Genomic DNA, 7,611 nt, shown 5'->3' on the forward strand with positions numbered 1-7,611 from the left:
CATCCTTTTATACCCTTGATTAACATCCCTTTTAACGTTATAACCTAAGATATCCCAAGGTTCTAATTATCCTTCCGAGCCCAAATCATCAAATTTTCCTATTATTTAAAACATTCAATTATCGCTTATTACTAAACTAGTCCCCAATTTCCTTAACAATTGCAAAAATTAATTCTTAATTTTCCCAAAAATTACCTCATTGGTCCTTCATTTCGAAAATCCTACAATTAACCCATAAGTTTTGGCATTCTTAATTTTCTTATACAAGTTTCCCATAACAAAATTTCTCACATTTTAAACTTATTCACCCAAAAATCAATTCTCATGACCAATCTTACATTTTCATCAAAACCTAAAACCCCAATTTATACATTTTCTTACTTCTAAAGTCGTTGCAATCCTCGAATCATTATTCCTTATGTGTAATTCCAAAAATTAACTCAACTAGTACCCACAAATTATCAGTATTTTCTTAGAAAAATCTACATGTCCCAAAATCATTTATGATATTCACCCCAAAAGTAAAACATCACTACCAAGACCCAAAAATCAATATAGTCAAATCAACTTCGACATTTCCTAAGGTCCATTAACCAAATTCTTAAATATGTCCAATTCCACCACAAAGTCAGCATGCATGGAAATCATATAATTCCTTAATCCACATCGTAACTCGCATAAAAAATCATAATGCATCTAATCTTTTAGCATAACAAAGTCATGCAACCATGCAGGATGAAAATCATTTATCATACAATCTTACACATAAATGTCATTTAATTTCAAAACGTGTATGAACATGTAGCTTAAGCGTATAGATCATGTAAACATGTAGGTAGCATCATATAAATCATTTAAACCATGTAAACTTACTGATTGAGGTTTGACGACTGAGCTCCCCGGCACTGATGGTGGCACAATCTTTACAGGAACATTGCTCTGATATCAACTGAAACGTCCACTACTCCTTTTCCTAAAAAATACTAGAATTTTTTCCTTTAAACTATCATAATCTCAGCCGAGTAAATGAAATATTTTTTACATCATTTTTTTAAATAAACAACAAACTATTATTTAAAAATCCAAGGAAATAATCCAAACATAAAATCATCCAACATTTTACCAAACCTAAAAGTAATATTTGAAAAGTATATCACATAATATCAACCTCTCAAAAGCATAAATAAAGAGTCATAAAATCTTTAACATAAATCATAATCGTAAGTGCGGAAACATAGAAGCGTTAGTCCTTGGGTCATGTGCACCTTCAGTCCAGCAAAGTCAACCATCAAGATCTCCCATATCATTATTTTCAAACTCACATGCATCAATCACACCTAGTAAGTCTAAAGACTCAACACAACATATTCTTGATAACAAATAACACGTATAAATCACATGCAACAGTGAAAATATTTTTACGTAAAATAACATCTTCATGACATGCATAAACTTAAACATAATAATTTTCATAAACATTTTCATATCGACATATTCATATTCATATTTATCATAAACATATTCATATTTGTATTCATGTTCGTTGAATTCAGATTGTTGGTGGTGACTTTCGTATTTGTATTCATATTGAGCGATAGAATCCATCTACATGTAACCACAGTACTGGGCGACGGGGACGTTAGCGACTCTCACCCGTCAACTCAGCCTTGGCCTTACAAATTAACATAACATCGTATTCGTTACTCACAATTATTTCACTTCCTTCAACATTTCATATTCTCATCACTTAATAAAAATTAAACATGCATATAACGTTTTTCTTTTAAACCAAGCATGCAACATATCTTTTAACGTTAATGTTTCATCATAAAAATCCATAAACATTTAAAATAAACATTTTAAAATTTTATCATAATATTTCATAAACATTTAAAATAAATATTTTAAAACAGCAATCAGAGCAATGACATGAAGTTTAATATTTTCTAGGTGTAAAATTATCGTTTTGCCCCTAGAGTTAAAAATTCTCATTTTTATCTTTTTCTCACTTTTAATGACATGAGATTCTCCCAAATAGTTATTTAAGCTTAAATATAATTTTTCATAATTTTATTCATCTTAAATCTAGGCGTTTCAATTAATTTCTTAATTAACGTTTCGTAAGGCGATTAAATCTCGAATAAATCCAAAACTTAATATGTTGATTCCAAAATTTAACCATAACCTTTTTACTACCTAAGATACCCATTCAAATTGTGATCCACCCCCGTGGACCCATGTTTCGAACTTTATTATTTATTTTAGACTTTTGACACCTATTCGAAACCACCGAGCCATCTCCCAAATTATTCGAGCCGCGCCCGAGCCACCTTGAGCCAAACCCTAGCTAACCCACCTAGGGACTCTACTGACCAGCCCTAGCCCAAATTACCAGCCCTTAACCAATCGAAAAACCTCCTGCTCGAATGCACCAAAACCCACGGCCATTTCCTTGTATTTGTTGTGGTCCGTATCAATCTAGGACTCCTCTAGCTTATAAACACCCGGTCATCCACCCTTCTAACAGTCACTGGACAACACTCTACCCTAGCCCAGACCAGCACCGAGCCCCTAACCCACGCACAAGAACGTGCGACCAGCCCCCACGCCTGCCGCGAACCTGCGCGCAATTCTCCTTCAACAGTTGCGGCCGCCTTCCTCACGAGCCACCGCTGCACCAACCCAAGCTCCATCCCCTAGCCACCTTCTATGGATCCTGCCCATCCCTGACCAAACCAAGCCAAGCCCATGAATCGCGCTGCAACCCTGCACAGAAACAAGAGCAGCGCACGCCCCTTCCTTAAGCGTATGGACTCCTGCTTACGTGGGGGTTCCTACTCAAGCCACCACCGAGCCCAAGACCTCCTGACCATCACTGGACCACCCTAAGCCTTCGCCCTAACCACCTAGCTAGGCCCCTCCAAAGCCTACCCGCTGCAACCTCTCGGACGCACCAATAGATGCACCGAGAGAGTCTTTTCACGCAAGGACTCTTACCCAGCCCATGACTCAAGCCCTAGCCCTCCCAGGACTCTAACTAGGACCTAACCATGACTAGTAAGAGCCCTCCTTGAAACTTGGTAGAGCCCCATGTCCCCATGCATAAAAATCGAACCCTTGACCCACAAAAACGTGAATAATGGTTCCAGCTAGTAACAATTTGTGTGCAGCCTGTTTGCTTGAATTAAGACTCCTTAAACTCATGTATCACAACCCTTAAACCTTCCCTAATCATGGAAGCTCCTTCTTGCACATATACATCAAGTTGTTGGATAAAAACATGCTTCGAAATTTCATGTGTTGTGAAAAAAACGAAAATAAGTAGAAAGTGTATCTTGTTTTTCTTACCATTCATAAATAAATTTATATTATGGTGTGATGACGAGTAAAGGGAAGAATATGGCGTGCCTTTACATTTTTAACGCATGATTAAACTTTGACGATTGCGAAGAACGGCGATGAACGACCTTGGCTTGAACCCCTTGCAACTTTCAAAACTTACTCCTTTGAAAAAATACGTGTGTGTCGTGACTTTGGAAGAAGAAGGAGTCTTGTGATTTGTTGAAGGGGCATGTTAGGTGTGATGATAAGTGGTAGGTTTTGGTGCTTAAATATTTAATTAAAACACTTACTAATAGCTTAGGCCCATTAACAAAGTTAATTAGGCTCAATAAGCCCATTAGTGCAAGTTTAAAATATTTTGAGTCGAAACGTTTGTGAATTTATTAGCCGAGTTGTCAAAACGTTCGTATTTTTGTTGAAAATCCAACACGGATAAAATTTACGTCCCGGCGTATAAAATCACCGCAAAACTCCTTATTTTAAAAAATAAGAAAAAGCATCACCCTTATTTTAAATAATTATTTAATAAAAAAATTTTCTATTTTTTAACCATCGGTCTCTGTTCTTCGATTGCAACCCGAATAACCTTTAAAAACACATTTTAATGCAACCAAGTAGAAAACTACTTAAAAATAATATAAGCATGTCAACATAATCAATTTAGTAATTAAAACATTTAATTAAAATCCAAAGGGATTTATAACTTGTATGCATGTGGTACACGTGGATCTTCAAATTTTCGGGACGTTACAATTCACTACATATTATTGCATGTATGCGAGTTATGTTGAAAGTTTATGGCCTTGATGGTTTTAAAGTTTTATGCTTGTGCATCTCATGTTTTCATAAAGAATTCTTCATATTTTTCGGAATTGTTGAAGGATGGATGCAAACCGAGATATTCATATGTTGGTCTAAATGTTTAAGCGTAGTTTTCGAAGGGACAAAAGCCAAAGGAAAGACCAGTAAGGCCGCAATGATGCATGCAGGCCGAGAGGGGAAAATGGGTTTTGGGGTAACTCACGGCTAAGGGGGATGCATGGTGTCCTAGCCATGGACTGGAGGGTTGGTTTAGGGTCCTAGGAGGTCATGGTCGGGGTTGGTTAGGGTTTGGATGGGGTGGAGAAACGTTGCGGCTAAGAGTGCACAAGCTATCTTAAAGGGCTGGACCAAGGCTAAGAACATGCATTAGGGTCCTAGAGAGGAGGTGGTGTGAGCCTGGAGTCGAGCCAAAGGCTGCAGCAGCTGCTGGAGCGTTCGAGTCACTGCTGCGCGCAAGGAGCACGTTGGTGCAACGCTAGTTCGGGAGGTATAGGGCTTAGGGCGTCTAGTCCTAGTCCAAAAGGGATGGGTCACAAGATTAATTTGTGTCTAAAGAAGAGGTCTAGAACTTGGTTCGGGGTCTTTTCGAACCATGGTCCGTTCGGAGTCGTAAAATGTCCAAACGTGTCAAAATAGAGACGAAATGGGCCTAGGTTAAATCTCTTGTTCTTGTTTTGGTTTTGGCTTGGGTTTGGGAACTTCCAGTGGAATAAAATGGTCATGAGATTTTAATAAAGGTCTGGTCTCGGGTCAAGTCGGAAGGGTATTTTGGTCATTTGTTTGCCCAAAAACGCGAAAACGGGTGTAAAAGGGTCGTTCGGTAAGCTAATCGAGTCGTTTTTGAAAGATAGGTCCTAAGACGAAACTTCCAGCAAGATTCTGGTCATATTTGGTATTTTTAAAATTGTGGAATCGAGTCGTTATCCTTAAGTCAAAGACCGAGGTCGTCCGGGTAAGTATAAAGTTGAATTGTGTGCGGTCGATTCGAGGAAAGTCGAGGGCGGTTTGAAACTTCCTAAAACAATTACTTATCATGTTAAATGTTATTTTTAGAAGCTTTAAAGTATATGCATGATATATGCCATTTTCAGATGTTTTAACGTGTCAGCATGTTTATGTTATTTTTAGCAGTCTCGACGTATACGATTGATATAAGCCTTTTTTTGGAAGAATATGAGAAGTTATGCATGTTTTTATGAAATGATAAAGTGAATGAAAATATTTTTGAGGAATGTGAATTGATCATGACGTAAAAATAGTAAGGAATCCGTTGAAAACGGGAACGATGACCTTGAAATAAAAAGAGAGTGAACCGTTGAAAAAAGGGGCGTGAATCTCACTAATAATGGATCTGTTGAAGAAGTGAACGACAAAATTATTTTATGATAGTCGGAGGGATCGTCGAAGAAGTGGACATTGAACTCGGCGGCCTAGTACTATGGTTTATATATTGATCAATCGACTTAATGTTTTCACTATCAAGGATCAGACTTCAATTAAAAATGTTATTTTTATGGAAAAGTTCATATTTAAGCATGATTTCAAAAGTTGCGTATTTTTTAAGGTTTCGTGCTTGCATGACAAATCTATTTTTTGTTAACGTAATTTTTACGCATGTGATTGTATACTTATAAACTTGCTATCTCAAGGTTGAGCATGCTGAGTCATTAGACACACTAGGTTTGAATGATTGCAGGTGAGGATGATATTGGGGGAGACTCTGATGCTTGAGTGGATCGGGGCCCGGCAGTACTCTTCCGATGGACTTATACTTTCCGCACTACTAGATTTATATTTAAAGTTTTTAAACAAAAGTTTGAGGATTATTTTATAATGATTTTATGCTTGTTTTGAAGTTTTAACGTTGGATGTTAAAATATTTTGTAAATTTTAAGGTTTCGAATTTTAAAATAAAATTTATATATATATATATATAATTTAGTAGTATTTTAAAGTTAAAAAAGGAAAAGACGTTTCAGTTGGTATCAGAGCCAATGTTCCCGTAAGGGTTGTGTTACTACCACTCTGAGAAGCTCAAGAAGTTAACCCTCAAGTCTGTGAGTTTTATTACTTTAAATTTTTTATGCAGAAATTTTTAAATTGCTTTATGATATAGAAACTTGGAGGTTTGATATCTAATTTTTAATTTTTAAATGCATGTTGTTACGTGGTTTGGACGGTGGGTGTAGTTATGCTTCTGAGATGTGAGAGGAATTTGGTTTTGCATATCTCGAATTCTTCACTGCCTAATATTAAGTTGAGGTGAAGTGAACTTGATGATTTAGTACTGCGTGTTTCGAATTTTAAACTGTGTAGGAAGGGAATTTCGAACTTGATAGTTATGGGTTGAATTTTAGGGAATCAGAGACTTAGGGACTAAATTATAAAAATTTAAAAATTTTAAGGGACTTAATTTCTAGTTTCGAAAATATTGGATGTGATTGATTCAAAAATATAGGGTCTTAGTTGTATGAATCCGAAAACATGGAAGGCTAAAATGAAAAATTTGGGTGCTAATTTTGAGAATTCGAGAATTTTGGGTCTTGATCGCAAAGTTTAGGAAAAATTATGGGGTCATCTTAACATTAAATTTGGAAGTTAAGGGAGCCGTTTTGCATTAAATTCAATAGGTTGAGGGGATGGATGCAATAATTTAGGCTTAATCAAATAATCCGAAACTTTTGGATTTAGATTGCAATTTTTAGAAAAATAAAAGGTTTTAATATAATCTAGTCGGCAAGTAAATTACCAACTAAGAGTTATATAAATAATTGTGATTGAAGAAGTTAGACAGATATGTAAGTATGTGGATGTCCTAGGAGGAACGAGAAAAATTGATGTTAATGATTTTGATGATAAAGTAATATTTGTCAAATTAATAATTTCTGGATATTATAGTAGATTATAGAGAAGTACAATTGTATTACAGGTGTTATAAGAGTATATTGTGAAACACAAAGAATATAAATATTAAAAATAAGATTTAATCAACAATAATTTTTTTTTGTTTTGTTTTTATCATAAGAGCCAACTACTTTTTGGTTCAACAAATACTGTTATATTAGAAAGCTTGGTGTAGGACCGAGCGCTTGCCGCTTTTTACCAAAAGCAAGCTTTTGATAAAGCGGTAAGCCCTCGGTCCTATAATTGGTATCAGTGCCAAGGTCACGGGTTTGATTCCCATTGATTGCAAAGGAGTGCAATTATTCGGAGGGAGATTGTTGGGTGCAATAATTGTCCTTACTTGGTAAAGCAATCGACCATGGTGCTTGAGCTGTTGTGCGGTTTAAAAGATTTGAGTTGCACCATTACCAGTCGCTCTACCAAGCAAGGACAATTATTGCACCCAACAATCTCCCTCCCAATAATTGCACTCCTTTGCAATCAATGGGAATCAAACCCATGACCTTGGCTCTGATACCAATTGTAGGACCGACCGCTTGCCGC

Source organism: Primulina tabacum, chromosome 3 (assembly GCF_025594145.1).
Source record: "Primulina tabacum isolate GXHZ01 chromosome 3, ASM2559414v2, whole genome shotgun sequence".
Taxonomy (NCBI): Eukaryota; Viridiplantae; Streptophyta; class Magnoliopsida; order Lamiales; family Gesneriaceae; genus Primulina; species Primulina tabacum.